General features: G+C 45.9%; 1 pseudogene; it reads right to left on the bottom strand.

The window, feature by feature from the left end:
- Window positions 1–1,723: 1,723 nt before the first annotated feature.
- LOC101999790 lies at window positions 1,724–3,698 on the bottom strand (annotated as a pseudogene).
- Between the last annotated feature and the right edge of the window lie 9,992 nt (window positions 3,699–13,690).

Raw genomic sequence — 13,690 nt, 5'->3', positions numbered from 1 at the left:
TGAAACTAATGGGTCAGGCAGTGATTAAAAGAATACAGTTTCCGTGTAATTATTTCGGGGCATAAGCTAAGCTAGCTATGTGGGCGGCAGGATGCTGGGGATGCAGCTCCGCCGCTCATATTTCAACAATCAGCTGAGACTGAAGAATCAGCTGTGATTGACAGGAGACAAGCGCCTCTGCAGTGATTGACAGGAGACGAGGGCCTCTGCAGGTGATTGACAGGAGACGAGGGCCTCTGCAGTGATTGACAGGAGACGAGGGCCTCTGCAGTGATTGACAGGAGACGAGCGCCTCTGCAGTGATTGACAGGAGACGAGCGCCTCTGCAACGAAACCTTTGCTTGCTGGACAGTTAGTGCTAGCTAGCCGTGGCTGAAACGTCAGGTGTGGCTGTGGGAGACCAGCGTTACTGAGGTCAAACCTTCTTCCAAGTGTTTACTCAGGGTCACCACACAGAAGCAAGGGTTCAGAGGGGACTACGGCGTCTCTCAAGCTGGAAGCAGAACTGGATAATAGGTAAGAGCTGGCCAGATGGGACTGGCTTTAAAGACACGAAGGGGCCATGAGAGCAGCTGAGGCCAGGAGAGGACGCTGGTGAAGGTGCAGCCTCAGTTGCAGTAGAGACTGCAGCACAATGGAGTTGCCAAGACCATGGCACAGTACACACATGCTATGACCACCAAGGATAATAGCAGATGTGGAATGGAGTTGACCTAAGCCTGTGAGACAAGCTGTGTATGTTATCTATGGCATCAGAGAAACGAAGTTGCCCAAACCCTTTGAAGTCCAGAAGATCACAGGTACCAGATGTCTGACCCTGAACCATAAGACTTGGAGCTACACTACTGGATACTGGTTTTCCTAAGTGTAGTAGATGTATGCCTTCGTTCTTTCCTCTTGGAATAAAAAGTATATAATGTGAGTGTTTTTATAATTTGTTTATTAATTTTACTTGAGAGACATTGAACTTTTAAAGAGAAGTTGGATTTTTTTAATGAAACTTGGATATGAAAAGTATCAAAATTTTTAATGATCATGTGACTTTGAGTTGGACTATGTTTTATATTATATTAACATGAGATCTCGGAGGTAAACCAATGGACAGATATGGTTTAATAGTGACATGTTTACAGTATGCCAAAGTGTCAAGGGGTCAGAGAGAAAACAAACCATAAATGTTTTATAAAATTCTCAAGATAGTTTTAAAAAGCCGTATCTCTGAGTAAAACCTAAAGAAAACCCTTCTTTCCAAAGTTTCAAAATAACTTTGATTTTAAAAATGGAAACTCATTATAGTATTTCCAAGAGTTTAAACCAACCATACTACCACTAACTTGAGAGAACAATACTGTTATATAAAATAAACAAGATGAACTCAGACCCAGGGAAACAAAAGTGGCATGTTCTCATTCTCACTCCTGTGTGGATCTTTATACAGATTTATATAGTAAATACACACAGATTTATATGTTTATGTGTTTATACAGATTCCTATGGAATTCAAGAAACTAGAAAGGGATCAGGTTTGAGTGGAAAGAGAGATAGGAGGGTAGGAAAGAAAAGAAGGCTGAGAAATAACACAAAGCCTTTTTTTTCTCTTTTAGAAACAATTTTATATAAATAGGTCCTTTAACAAAGAATGCATGTACAGAGTGTCCAGTTATGAGTATGGGGATCCGCCCTTCTCCATGGAAGCGGGCCCCAGCTTTCTCGCCCAGCACGCCTATGCAGTCAGCTTCTCCAGCAGAGTTTCCACTCCTCTGCTGGTGCTTTTGTTTTTTTCCAACGTTAGAATCAGGCTTTTGAGTCCAGCTTTGACTTTGTTTACAACTTCCTGGTTACAGCTCTGAAGAAGGCTGGAAAGAATAATGGCACCTCGGTTGATGCTGGCCCAGGACTTGAGGTTCTTCATGCCAACGCGCTCTACAAGGGTCTTTGCAAAACAGCCTTCTCTTCCATTTTCTTTCCTCTTTTTATCTTGCTCTATTAACCATTTGAGAACGAGATGTCCCACAGGATGCTCAGCAACATGCAGCTCTCCGTCCTTGCCACCAGGACGCAGTTCCACAGCTGCCAAACTGGCGATAGCATCCATGGCAGGCTGAACATCTCCAGTGGCAGATCCTAGGATGTCAGACACCAACACACACGCAGACCTGTCCAGCACCACCTCTTGCGCATGTCCTTGCAGGTGGTTTAGCAGAGCTGGGGAGATGGATTCCAAGCGCTCACGCTGGTGGATGGCGGTGTCTTTCTTACTGTGTGCATTGCCATCACCCTTCTGCAGAAGCTCGATGATTTCTGGAACCGTGTGGGCGGGATCTCTGGGACTGAGCAAGTACAACAGGACTTTCCTCCCGTATTTGTCATTTACTACGCTGGGCAGGGAACTGATGATTTCTGATATGATTATCTGCTTCACAAGCTTAGTATCATCAATACAATCAAATGCTGCCAGTAAAACCAAATGCAAGTACTGGCCGTTAGCCACTTTTTCCACGTAGGTCTTCACTGTTTTCACAATCACTTTCCTGTCCATGGGTGTACCCTGCCACAAGCAGTGCATGGCCACTCTGGCGCCATCATGTGTGTGGGCCAGGTATACCACTGCTTCCCGGATGGCTTCAATTAATTCTGATCGAAGTTTTGGGGGTGCAAAGGTAAAAAAGCCCAAGAATACTTTATGAACCAGTGAGTGTTTAATCACAGCTTCCTTTTGGGCCATGGGAGTCAGAATCTGCTTCATCTCATCCATAATAAGCTCCAGCTTTCCCGGCTGCACCTCCAGCACCTTGTCCAGAGTTGGGTGATCAGCCGACTTGTAAAGCTGAAACGTGTTCCCATAGAGCTCTTCTGTCAGCATGTTCCTCTGTTCCAAAATGGCCTTGTCATTGCACGCATACTCCACGATGGCCGATGCCTCTGAGTGCCGAAGCATCTTCCTCACGTGACCTTTAAAACTTCTGATTATCTCTGCTATCTGAGGTTTACTCCCATACATGAAAAATTTCTTGACGATATTCCTGGAATATTTGGCTTTACTTAGTTCAACCAAGTCACCTTGCAATTCTTCAAAAGCCTGCTTCCTCTGCTCTTCATTCCCATTCTGGATGAAGCACTGGATCACGCGTGTTGAGTTATGTGCAAAGGCAATAGTTTTGGTTTTCCCTTGGATCAGCTTCTGCAAGTCACTCATCAGCTTCACTCTCTTTTCCTTGTCACAGTCCTTCCTTCTCAAGCTCTCCCAGATGTGCTTTGCTTGAACCACGATGTCATAGTTGGTCTTATCACTGAGCTGCCTGCTCTGCTTCAACTCCTTCTTCTTCTTGAAGTCATCCCACTTGGGTTTCTTGGCTGCTGATTCATCGCTTCTACCATCTGGCTGGAATTTCCTCTTCTTGTTGAATTTATTTGGCTTCTGGAATTTGTCCTTCGGTCCTTTGCCCCCCTGTGGCTTGTTCTTGAACTGCTTTACACCCTTTCTGCCAGGTTTGGTGGCGCCTTTCTCAAAGTTCTTAGATGTGACTTTAGGCCCACCTTCCTTACCAGCTTTCCTCGGTCGGGATGGTTTTTGAAGAAGCGGAATCACTGTTTTTATGAAATCTATTCTTTCCTTGTTCTGTCTTTGGCCTTCGTCCTGTGAATTTTTTCTTCTCTTTGACTTCCATCATAGCAAGTCGTACACATGGGGCAGAAGCTCGCAGTCAGCCCCACAAAGGATTTTTTAAAAAAACCACATGGAAACCCTATAATTTTTAAAGTTTCCTTTGCATGATATATGTACATAAATGTATATACATATGAATATATATTCATATAAAGGAGTTTTATTGGTGTTACCCTCTTCGAGGTGTGATGCTCTTCCCAGAAGACATAGGTTGTCAAATAAAGATTCCAGTGCCAGGCACAGGGTACTTCCCTTGAGCTGTTAAACAGCGAAGCCCCAAACAGTATGGGATATTGCCATTGCTTTGACTGCTCATCAGAAATTGATGGTAAGACCCCACTGCTGAAGACAGCACAGACCTGGGTCACAGTTCACAGGGAGGTCTAATTGGTACTGACCAGAAAGCTTCCTTCTTGCTGACTAGTTTTTCTTACTGGAGAGTGCGATGCAGGCTGCTGTAGGGAAAGTTAACTGTGAACTCTATGAGTTACAATAATGACCACGTGGCAAGATAGGACATGCAATAGAGGCACAGCTGTCATGAGGGGAAGTCACTGCTGTCTGCTTGGATTTAATCCCTGATCCATAGGAAGAAACATGTGCCTGGTACAGTAAATCTGGCCAAAAACCCACAGTTGCTGAGCTTATACACTCACAGAGAGTGTGTAAGCCTACTGCTCTTACCCCACTAAATGCACATAGTGTCAAACCGCCTTCCCAACTCCTAGCTGGACTGGTGGACTGGTGCAGCTCTGACCTCACCAGAGAGGTTTCTTTCTGCAGTAGACAGTGGGTATCAGAGATGCTCACAACTGGTCGAAGTGCCGAGAATGTGTGAGTGGAACACTCAGCCACAATGGGACATCTGTACCACACCACCTCCACAAGGTTCACAGACTACTGAGGAAGAGGGAGGTGGGAAGATTGGAAGCACCAGAGAGCAGGGGAAATGGGGTCTTCTGGGCACGACAGGCCTTGGTATTCATGAGCCCACAACAGCGGTGGTTGCCTGAACAAAATCAAGTAGCCAGCGTTCTGTAATGGACTGAAAGGGGTGCATGGTGCTCCACCCCTGAGGAGCAATGGACAGGCTTCTGGGATTAGGAGAGTGAGTTTTCCTCAAGGGTGCAGACTAGGTAGGCTTGTGCAAACTCCTGGTAGGCTGACCATGTCCTTCTGGACAGCCCCAGTATGTATGTGTATACACACACACACACACACACACACACACACACACACACACACACACAACCATAAGTGTATGGATAGTTACAAAGCAGAGCCAGCAGGTTATTTAAAAGGTTGTTGTGGTAGGAAGGTGGGGTGGACCTGGGAGGAGGTCAGTGGGGAGGTAGGGGCCCAAATGCCCACAGCACGTTGCCTGAAACCCTCATTAAAGGCACATTTCAAAGGATGACTGTGTGTTTGTGGGGCATCTCCAGAAATGAAGGCAAAATGGGTGACCCCTGAAAGCGTGAAGATTAAATCAAGCAACCCAGACTCACAGAGACAAAGTATCATGTCATGTCATATGTGGATCATGGCTTATAATATACGTGTACACTTCAGTGAGAGACGACACACTTCTGAAACTAGAAAGACCACAGATACAAAGTTGAGCAGTGGAGGGTGGGCACCAGGGCACACAGGACAGGAAAGTGTCAAGGGGGCTATGGAGTGCGGGAGAGTGCGCGAGGGGGCTGAAGGGCTGAGAAGAAGGGGTGAAAATCAACAGTTTTATCTGAATACCATAATAAAATGGTGTGTGCTAATTCATTTTTTTTCAATAAAAATAAAGACAGGGATAATTTCCAATCATGCTTTAAATTGTATTCAAGTTTATGTATATACTCATAGTAGTTACAGTACAAAATATGCTTTAAAGTGACAGTTTTTAAAGTTTAGCAGAACCATTACCTCCAGCAAGCACAGTCCAGAGGTCCAATGGGGTTCGCTCTCCAAGCAGGACCTGCAGAGATGTGGAATTCATGCTTGGGCTTTCTATCTGGATTTCATATCTTTAAGTCCTTGTGTTTAGTTACAGGGCAAAATTGCAAAAGAAACAGGTGGGGAAAATGCTTACTGGCCACAGAGGAAGCTTTCTTTTGCCTTTTCAACTTTTCAGAACACAGAGAGCAGTATTAACACGGGGAACTACAGACTGCAAGGTTCTGCGTGAAAGGTACCTGGGGAGAGTGTGTCTTAGCATCATGACTTAGCACAACATTCACTGAGCTGCTTCTGTCGCCAGATGAAGGGCAAAGGAGATCACACACGGTAAACTAGATTTACCATGACTAGACACCAACGTCAACTATCCTAGCAGAAGGACAACTTCTCATTGTAAACAAAGAAACAATTGTGAACTATGGAACAAGATGAAAAAAGCTTAACAGGAACATGGAGAGTGGAGCACAAATTAAATTTTGGAGCACTTTTAATATGTTCAAATGTAGATGATTTACAGTGCTGAACCCAAGCCCTCGTGTGTACTGGGCAAATGCTTCACCTCTAAGCTACCCCTGCAACCTCAAGGATTACTTTAAATTGTTTGGCTCTTTAATTTTGTGATGCTTCATAAACCAAACTCATCCTCATTGCTATAAACCAACTACTGTCTTGTTGCCACTTAAGCAGATTAATTGCAACTCTATCAATTAACAAGAATCCTTTCTTACAGTGTGTAGTTAAAAGCCTATCATAGCTTGCTCATTTGAATCTAGGCTTATCCATTTATTCGTTCAGTCCCTGTTGGGGTATTTGTCTCTGTGCCCAGTTCCTCATGTTAGAGGTGGTACTCACCTCATAGGGCTGGGGAAATAATATATGGAGCACCTAGAGGAGGTCCTGCCTGCTTCGGTGCTGACAACTTCCAGTAGATACAGACAGCACTAACTTCACACTAGTGGTTGACAACACCGCGTGACCGAAAAATGTGTACTGAGTCATTTAACTTACCACGAAGGGAAACGGACAAGAAAGTATCACTAGTTCAAACACACGGGAACACTGCGACCTTGCTGAGCCGCTGAAGACATTCTGATTTCGTTGACAAGTAGACCAGTTAGAAAAGCAAGAAATGCATGAGAGCGAGAAAGAAAAGTAGCAGGCCGTTCTAGACCAGCAATCCTTTCTCTTCATCCTATGAGTTCTCTTAGGCTATTTCAAGGGCCAGCTGGAGTTCTAGCCACCGGTGAGAGAGCCAGTCTGCAGCAGGAGTCACACAAGCTTCCTGTAGATGTTCTTGTAAACGTCTCTTCAACATCTCCTAAAAATCAAATAGTTACAGCCGCCCCTCAACCCTCTCCAGGGCAGACAAACCCCCAACCCTGCTTGCTAGGGTAAGTGTATTTTCTCCATGAAACTCTCAGTGATGTCCTCTTTTTCAGGACACCCTTTGTACCCACTTTCCCCTTAAAAATCCCATAGCCTTGGCTACTTATCTCCCTTTCCCTGATCTACAGTCTGTGATTTGCTTACAATCATGCACATAAGTCATGTGACTCCATTCCTCTTGTGCTTTGTAGCAGCTGGGCATGAACATCATCAATGCACCGTGCCAAGACGCAGGCACAGGCTGTAAACCATTCTTCAGAATTAAACAGATCCAGGTTCGACCCTCAGGCCCATGGCCTGCCAGTCCTATGACCTCAAGTTGCTTAACTCCAGCCTCGGTTCCTTCATCTATAAACTAAAGATTTCCAGCCAGGCCTGGGGCCACAGGTCTATAACCTGTGCTACTCTGAAGGCTGAGGCAGGAGAATCACAAGTTTAAGGTCCACTGAGCTAGAGTGCATGGCCAGTCTGAGCAACTGGGCAAGACCAGGTTTTAAGATAAAACAAAAAAAGTGCTGGGGGCATAGCTCAGTGGTAGAGCCTTCCTAAGTGAGGCCCTGCGTTCAATCTCATTGTGGCACAAATGAAACAAAGGAAGCACCTTGAGAGATTTCTGCTGATGGGGTGGTACTAGGACCTATGTATAAGGTCAGGCATGTGAGGGCTAAGTGTGGCAGCCAGAACGGTTTCTACACAGTAAACATGACATCCTGTACTTTCTGAACAAGCCTTCAGCTGGGTTCAGACTGGCTTACACACAGGAGAGGAACATAGATGCAAGCCCAGCACTGACACAGAGCATATCACAAGATAAGTATCTTAGAACAGTATTTCCTAGGTACCAAATTCACATTTGGGGGAAAATAAATAAATAAATAGTTTGAGATGGATAGGATGTTAGCTATCTTAGATGCATGGTTTTGGAAGGGAAGCAGGAACGGAACTTGGGCTTTCTACATGCCAGACAAGTGCTCTGCCACTGTCTTACATGGATGTCACTTTCTACACGCCAGACAAGTGCTCTGCCACTGTCTTACATGGATGTCACTTTCTACACGCCAGACAAGTGCTCTGCCACTGTCTTACATGGATGTCACTTCTCTTCAGAGCAGAACGCTAACTGTGAATACAATCAAAATCTCAGTTAAGACTTTCGAGAGAAAAATCAAGCTTGATAAAAAACTTATCTTAGCTGGGCGGTGGTGGCGCACACCTTTAATCCCAGCACTCAGGAGGCAGAGGCAGGCGATCTCTGTGAGTTCGAGGTCAGCCTGGTCTACAGATGAGTTCCAGGGCAGCCAGAGCTATTTCACAGAGAAACCCTGTCTTGAAAAACCAAAAACAAACAAACAAACAAAAAAAACCCTAACAAACAAAAAGAAATCAAAAAGCTTATCTTAAACAGCAAATGTCCCAGATGCTGACCATTAATGGTGAGCACCTGTAACCCAGGCTTCAGGGGCAGCCAGGAAGACATGACTTTGAGTGACATAGCAAACCATAAACTGAACAATGAAAACATCCAGCAAGGTCCCACTCCTCCCACAGCTGTGATATGTGGTCCCGGTTCCAGTAAAGAGCTTCCCACTCGTGCTCAGGCAAAAAAACCACTCGACTCAGTAAATGACACAAAAGGGAGAAATGACAGGAGTGGGGTTGGGGCTGGAGAGATGGCTCAGTGGTTAAGGGCACTGGCTGCTCTTCTAGAGGACACAGGTTCAGCGGCCAGCACCCACATGGCGGCTCACAACTGTCTGTAATTCCAGTTCTGGGGGATCCGGTGCCCCTTTGTGGGCTCCTACAGCACCAGGTATGCATGTGGTGCATGGACAAAACATGCAGGCAAACCCCCATGCACCCGTAATAAACGAGGGGCTTGATGGGAAGCAGGGCTTCCATAGGAGAGGAGGCAGAGGAGAAAGGAGGGTGGGGTGTAAACAGCTAAAGTTCACAAATGAGCGGAACTGTCACTGAAAATTAACACACAAATCGATGTGTCCTAGAACAGACACCTCACACAAAAGCAAAGAGAATGAACAAAAGACAGGGCTCTTCCTGAGCTGTTTCCAGTACATCGTTTTCTTAATACAGCCACCGTGCACAACAGGTTCACCTTCAGCTGAAAGGGCTGAGGTCTGGGTTAGAAAAGATCACACAGTGTGAAGACACAGTTCCGAACCCAGCTGACTCCAGACATCTCACAGCAATTAAAAAAAAAAAAATCTCAGTGCCCATTAACAGAGATCCTATGAGCCAATAAGGAAAAACTGCCAGGTGACTTGGTGTTCAAAAAGGCAAAGGCTGCTGCATGCAATTACACGAATGTACACAGCTAAGATGTGTGGGCACGCGTATTTAAAAGCTCCACTCCGGGCAACTACTGATTTCCAGCTGAGAATTGGAATTACAAAGAATCTGAGGAAATGGATACTGCTACACACCGGTAGTGATGTGCAGGGCAATGGCGGGAGACAGTCTAATTTTAAAACGAACTTTATACGCCATTTAGCAAATTCTTTTGAGAATCAATCGCAAAGAAGCATTAAACATAGACACAAGAGACAGCAAACCAAGAGAAGAAAGCCCCAGGCTGAGAGCCAGAAGCAGTTTTAGTTTTAGTGTGTTAATACAACAGCCCAGCAGACAAGTCTATTGGGCTGAAGGCCTCCAGCTGGACAGAGCCCTTTAACCTGCTCTGATTTGGACTGGTTTATCGAGCTTGCTTAATAGAGTTTGCCCAGTTCCCCCATAGGCAGAATTTACAAGCCATTTATAGTGCAGGAAGGAAGAGGCACAGTGAGATATCTCAGGAATGTTAGCCTGTTGCTTCCGGAGGTCCTTCTGCTCCATTCCCCGGTTTTGAGGCTAGATCCCTTTTCGGGTCACAACACATCGTCTTGGCTTATAGGCTTTTATTCCCACCTTATCATAAGTGTCAGTTTTTTATCTCAATTGTGCCTTCTACTATGAGCACAGACGTTTTTAGCCAAGGAAACTAGAGGGCAGAATCAAGCAACCAACCAGGATCAAAAGGCACAGCATCTAAGAGGCTTTTGAATTCCCCAAGCACCAAAACCATCTTCCGATAAATCCCAGGGATCCCAAAGTCTTTCAGATTTGGACTGGGGACGAGCAAGCTTTGTCACCCCATCTGCGATGCCCTCTACAGGCTCTGCTGTTCTGCGTAGGCTGAACTTTCCACAGACGCAAGTCCAAATGGTTTTGATAAACTGCACTATCTATCTTGTCTTGTTGATTAGTTAGCAACTCAAGAGCAGGGTTAAGTTGTATTAATCATAAATCTAAAGACAGTGTGTGACCTAATGTTGCAGTTTAACATACAGAGACAGTGTGCTAGCTCCGGGACCTATCTACTATCCTAGTGACTGGACCGGAGAATATTGAGTCATAAAAACTGGTCACTAGCCGGGCAGTGGTGGCGCACGCCTTTAATCCCAGCACTCGGGAGGCAGAGGCAGGCGGATCTCTGTGAGTTCAAGACCAGCCTGGTCTACAAGAGCTAGTTCCAGGACAGGCTCCAAAACCACAGAGAAACCCTGTCTCGAAAAACCAAAAAAAAAAAAAAAAAAAAAAAAAAAACAAACAAACAAAAAAAACTTGTCACTAGTTTTTACAGCTAGTGCTTTTTCTTTCCCTGAATATCCAGCCCTTGCACACGCATCCTCTGTCTGTTCCCTGTTCCAGAGGGAGTAGGAAGGAGAAAGGCCATGTGGCACCATCGTTACGCAGAGGTCTGGCTAATTTGGTGGAGTTCATGCTATTCTCCCAAAGAGCCAACACACTCCACATGGGGCTCCACATCATCCCGTCCCTGTCAGAGGCGAGAACAGTGTGACAGTGGATGGGAGTTGGGTTCATAGCAGTGAGGAGATACTCACCAGAGTTCTTTGGGTGGTAGCATCCTAAAGCCTCTGGCCCAAACATGCCAAGATTTCCACAGGTGAAGTGATAGTTTCCCCAGTGATTGAAGTTTTGAGGAGCCAGACCCCTGTATTTAGGTGGGGTATCTGATCTCATTATAGTACACCCTCACAGTAGAAAGAAGGCTGCATGGGCGGAGGCTCAGTGCAAGACATTAACCCTTCAACCTACAGGAAAGTCCGTGAGTTCAAACTGACTATGTATATTTCAAACAGAGGACCTTTCTCGATTCTGGGCTTTCTGGCTCAAAGACAGTAAAGTCAAAATGCTATTCAGGCTGACTCACAGCAAGGTGTGGCTACATCCACCTGGAGGCACCCCAACTACTCAACTGAAGATATGTCATTACTCTGTTGCCCTCAGTTTCTTTGGGGAACCGGGCGCCCCCGAGAATTTTATAGCTAGCTTGTTCTAGACCCAGCACAAATTAGGGTTGTTTATATGGGAATTATTTTATTGACTGTATGACTGTCCTTGTTGGAGGCTGCTACATAAGCTGCTGTAATGGACTGAGCTTGTCTTATGATTCCATATACATCAAAAGAGATTGTCTTTGATGCAGAGGGATCAGAGGCTGTGTTTTTGTAAAAGGGTTCTGTCCCATCTTTGAATTTCTAACCACTCACAAAAGGGGGCGGGTACTGGGGGTTAAAACAGGTACACTGGTCTTCAGAGTCAAGTTCTTGAGGTATTTTCCTGAGATTCAAAATGAGTGTGACAGAACAGAATCCAGGTAACCCCATGCAAGAATCACAGAATGGTTCAGAGACCGTGACATAGAGCCAAGTTACCAGAAACAGATAGACAGCCATGCATCTTGTGCAAGAGGTAAGAGATGGCTAACAGGAGCCTCTGGCCACCAGTCCGCTGGGGCAGCCACCTGTAGCTAACGCCCAAAGCAGGAGGATCGCAAGAGCTAAGAGCGAGGTATTGGAAATGCATTCACGAGCCAGTAGAAAGAGCAGCAGCTTCTGTCCCACCGATGGCTGATTCCTCAAGGTTCCAGCATGAGTGGGTCAGTCAGCTTGCTGGAGCTGGGCTGCTGCTGTTCTCTGGTCTAGTTGTGTCTCTTGATCTCTTCAAGTCCTTTCGTGGTGCAACTAGATTCCTTCGGATGGTCAGCTTGCATGGCGTCGCTGGATCAAGAGCACATTCCCAGCTATGGGAGGCTGGATTCTCTTGGCTGTGATGAATCCCGGGAGTCTCGCTGGCCGCCTTTACTGCAGTGGGAGTGGATAAAGTAACAGTGAGTTGACTTTTCCACAAAGGCTCCAAGGCCTGGGCATTCCATTCTTCTATGCAGACTGCATCTCCTGGCTTAAAGGAGTGTGTGTTTGGAGTTAGGCTTCCTGGCTTTGTGAGGAATGGGAGCAGGGCTGAGCGTAGCCCCTGCATCTACTGTCTTAAAGGGATATTGCCCTATCCTTTTACATTCCCCTGTATCCATCTGACAAGAAGATGCCCACAAAGGATTTCATAAACAGAAAACCCTGTCTGTTTGGTAGTGGATCTGATTCTTAACAAAGCAACTGTCAACAACTGGTCCCAATGTTTAGTGAGCCTTTTGCCGGTGTGCTTATTGGTAATTTTACTGTTCACATACCCCACCTCTCAAGAGCTCTATGGATGGTAGGATTTGTGTAGCTTCCTGGTGATTTTTAACCCCCTAGCTACCAACTGTACTTCCTCTGCTGCAAATGCTGGTCTAATGTCTGACCCTAGAGCAATAGGAATCCCATGCCCAGAAATTACTTCTCTTAGAAGCCATGTTACTTCAGATGCCCTTCCCATAAGCATAAAAAAGACTTCTTTCTAACCAACCTGACGATGCACATACAAAGACAAACAAGCATTTGCTGCCCCTAGCTTGGGGGAGCTCTGTAAAGTCAAAAGAGTCTCAAATAGGGTTCCTCCAACAGGTTATTCCAGGCACGGGTGTTCACAAGTTCGTCAAGCCACATGGGGAAACAGGAATATAAGTATCAACCTAACATACTTTCCAGAGATGTCCAGCTGACATGAGGTCCCATACAGAGGCAATGGCTTCAGCAATGGTGATCCTCATCTTTGAAATTTCCACCACCCCACTTTCAGTCTTAAGCTAAGCCATTTCCCTGGCTGGCTGGGAAATAATGGGACTGTAGTACCTGCCAGCCCTGCCCTTCCGGTAGTTTCACCTCTTGATCCTCTCTGCAGTTCCCCCGGAAGTTATAGCACTTCCCTTCTGATGTCCCCAGCACTGCACAGCAGCCCTCTGCTTAGGGGCTACACATCCTCTAAGAGTTCTGATTTCTTTGCTGTGTTTTATACCTTTCCTTCCTGAGTTGATCAACCCCTTTCTTTATATACAGCCCTGAGCACAAGCAACAAGGTGCAGCACACGAACCTGTACATCTGCTCCCGTTCATCCCACCGCCACCTGTGGCACTCTTATGGAAGCTGAGGTCTACCTTTGTGTTGGTCCCCTTGGGCAGACTCTTTGCCTCTGTGGAAGAATTGAGGGTCATCAGAGTACCCTTCTCCTTCTATAAAATTATTGCCATCAATAAGACAGGCTACATCAGGATCTTTAGGTATGTCTGTAAGATCTGGCCTGCCAGAAAATACCTCATCACGGCATCAACGGGGTTATGACTTGGCTAACCTGGCCCAACAGGCAATGCTGCAGGGTTTAGATTTTGAACCACTTGTAGGCAAATGCATGGGCTTCACACAGCATTCCCTGCTATCTGGCCATCCTGGCAT

Source organism: Microtus ochrogaster, chromosome 17, assembly GCF_000317375.1.
Source record: "Microtus ochrogaster isolate Prairie Vole_2 chromosome 17, MicOch1.0, whole genome shotgun sequence".
In the NCBI taxonomy this organism is placed as follows: Eukaryota; Metazoa; Chordata; class Mammalia; order Rodentia; family Cricetidae; genus Microtus; species Microtus ochrogaster.
The sequence above is the reverse complement of the archived record's forward strand: the minus strand, read 5'-3'. Positions and strand labels throughout refer to the sequence as shown.